Source organism: Neltuma alba, unplaced genomic scaffold (assembly GCF_004799145.2).
Source record: "Neltuma alba isolate B1F8T4 unplaced genomic scaffold, ASM479914v2 tig00012137_pilon, whole genome shotgun sequence".
Classification (NCBI taxonomy): Eukaryota; Viridiplantae; Streptophyta; class Magnoliopsida; order Fabales; family Fabaceae; genus Neltuma; species Neltuma alba.
This window is the reverse complement of record NW_021636687.1, coordinates 134,560-137,207: the sequence shown is the minus strand read 5'-3', so window position 1 is coordinate 137,207 and position 2,648 is coordinate 134,560. Positions and strand designations below refer to the sequence as shown.

Here is a 2,648-nt window from a genome sequence, read left to right as displayed (position 1 = left end):
TGGAATCAATGAATTATCCTAAGAAACAAAGAAGGATCAAATTGTAAGTAAATGGAAACCCAGGGGCATAATGGTCATTCCACGTCCCCCGGCACCTTCTCCCTTTTCATTTTCTCCTGCCGCCCGACCTGAATTAGAAAGAGAAAGAACCAAGAGAGCTTGAGGGGGCGAGAGGAAGACGAGCCAGCACGAGCTGCCAGTGAAGTAACCAGAGGGTGTTTTCCGTACGTGTAATTGTGCTTTCTGACTAAGGTGAGTCCTTCAAGCCTTCCTTCATCCTTGTTTTCTTCGGTTGGGATTATTTGGGAGTGAAAGAAGCAAATGAAAATCTAGCCCTAGAGAGAGAAATCGTAGAATCGTATGAAAGCTTTGATCGAAGCATAAATTGGGAGTTGTGTAAGTATTTCTGCACTTGTATGCTGCTGGTTGTGTTGATTTTTCTCTGGTTCTTGATTGTCGAAACAGGGAATATGTTGATTCAGGGAGTTGGCTTCGGGCTCTTCTTTTCTTTGGGTATAATGTTGAACGTTGATGGAATTGAAGAGAGATTTTGTGACCCACATGTATATGAAATTCATTTGTGTTCGGTTCTATTTGAATGATGATTTTGAACCCCATATCTCCATTATTTTATGCTGATAGCATGGGTTTCATATTTGAAAGGCGTATGAAAAGTTAAATAATATGATTATGAATATTAAATGATGCTATATGATGTTTTGGAGTGAAGGCCGTGAGGTTCAATGAAAAACGGAGTTGTTATTGTTTTGTTCTGGTTAAATGGTTTTAGCTTCTGGATTGGAGAGAAGCAAAGTGAGTTTGAAAGCAATGAGTTTGAATTTGAATGCTACATAGATTGGGAAGTGATTTTTTTTTTTAAATCTGGAATTTTAATAAGGGAAGGAATTGTTGAATTGGGGAACCAAAATTTGATTTGGAGTTTATTGTTTTGTGTTCTCAAATGCTGAATATTATTTTAGTTAGTGGATCAGTCTTACTGTGAGCAATGGTTAAACTTTATTACAGTAAAATGAGAATTTTAGAGGGAAAAAAGATATGTAGACATTGCGAAATGGAGGGATGTTAATGTTGGGTGATTTAATATTGTGTGTGTGTAAGGTATTTTCGGTCAAGGGGGTTTCAAGAGGAAATATAATTTTAAAATGGGGACATTAAAACAGCTGATGGCATGATGTTTATGAAGCTGGAATTTCATGGAAGTATGGAAGAAATGCCGTTGCTATTATAAATTTTAAGGACATTGAAAATATATATATTCAACGGTGCTGATTCGTTGTTGGAAGACTTGGAATAAATGATCTAGTTACATATACATGTCTCGGCCTATGTAGAAAATTAGGGAAGGTACTGGAAGTTTGTCCTAAGAAGCTTAAAAAAAAAAAAAGAATTCTTCAAGTCAAGAGAGAAAGATAAGGAAAACAAGTTATGAAGTGTAAGGGAAATTGACAAACTTTGTTTGATTGATTATAAGGAATTTTAATTCATAATGAATATGTTTATCAGTGAAATAGATAAGCATTTATGTACATATATATATTTATGTTAATCTACCATTGTCTATATAATTTATAAGATTTGATATTTGTTTGAGTTCGTTAAGGAAAGAGCCAAGAAGCAAGTAAGGGGAAGGCAATACGGAAGAAAGAGCAAAAGGTAGTAATTCTTTTCCTTTCATGTGATTGTGTATTGATTGAGATGTGCCATTATACTAATTGTACATGAGAACATGTAAATTGCCTTTGCATGATATTGTTTGTCATGACAATATGTGCTGGTTTCCGTTTATTTTGGAATGTGGGTGCAATAGTTAGCGATTGGCTATATGAGTGTATGGTGTATGTGCCTCATTGATTATATTTGTTTGCAAGGTGTTGTTATCTTTGGCTTAGGTAGCATGTTGTTTGTGATCTTGTATAATTACGTGAAGGAATTTTGTTACTATTGAGATTTTTTTAAAATCTCACCCCTTCTTCCATGTTATACAGGAAGAGCAAGTACTTCTAAGAGCAAGGGAGTAGTAATTGGTGGAACTTGAAGATGAAGAGAGTTGGAGAATTATTATGTATTTTGTTTAAATATGCTTACTATATTTTGGTCTTCTAGATTGAAGATTTAAATGTATGTGTGTATATTTTGGTTTGTAAATATTCTTCCATAAGGAGGAGTCTAAGGTCAGATAAACTATAGGTAACTGCCATTGACAGAAATAGCCTGTATGCTGATATATAGTTATGATTACGATCTGGATTGTATGTATGAGTGTGTGTGTGCGCACTCTTTTTAATGGGCTAGTGATCAGGGTATTGAATGTTAAATCCTATAGGCTACTATTGGCTTAATACAGGTTGGATGAAAAAAGAATAGGTTCAGGTGGTCTTAAGTTGATTTTACCAGTTTCATAAAAAAGGCTAAATTAAATACTTGAACCACTAAACAGATTGTTTCAAAAGTAAGTTTTTGAAAAGTTTGAAATTTTTCAAAACATCTTGTGTTTGGAAAAAGTTTGTTTTAAAAAAAAATTGTGAGGATGAAACCTGGCTTTTCGATGTTAAATAGAATAACACTACTGGCGTATAGAGGTGAAGTATTATAATATTGAAGCAGAACAAAGTTGACTTGATGTCAAA

The 2,648-nt window shown here is 34.2% G+C and overlaps 1 long non-coding RNA gene across 1 annotated transcript; it reads left to right on the top strand.

The window, feature by feature from the left end:
• Positions 1-415: 415 nt before the first annotated feature.
• On the top strand, positions 416-2,264 carry LOC114723392 (uncharacterized). Its single transcript, XR_003738233.1, has 2 exons — positions 416-1,674; positions 2,007-2,264. It is a non-coding gene; the product is annotated as an uncharacterized LOC114723392 (long non-coding RNA).
• Positions 2,265-2,648: the final 384 nt, after the last annotated feature.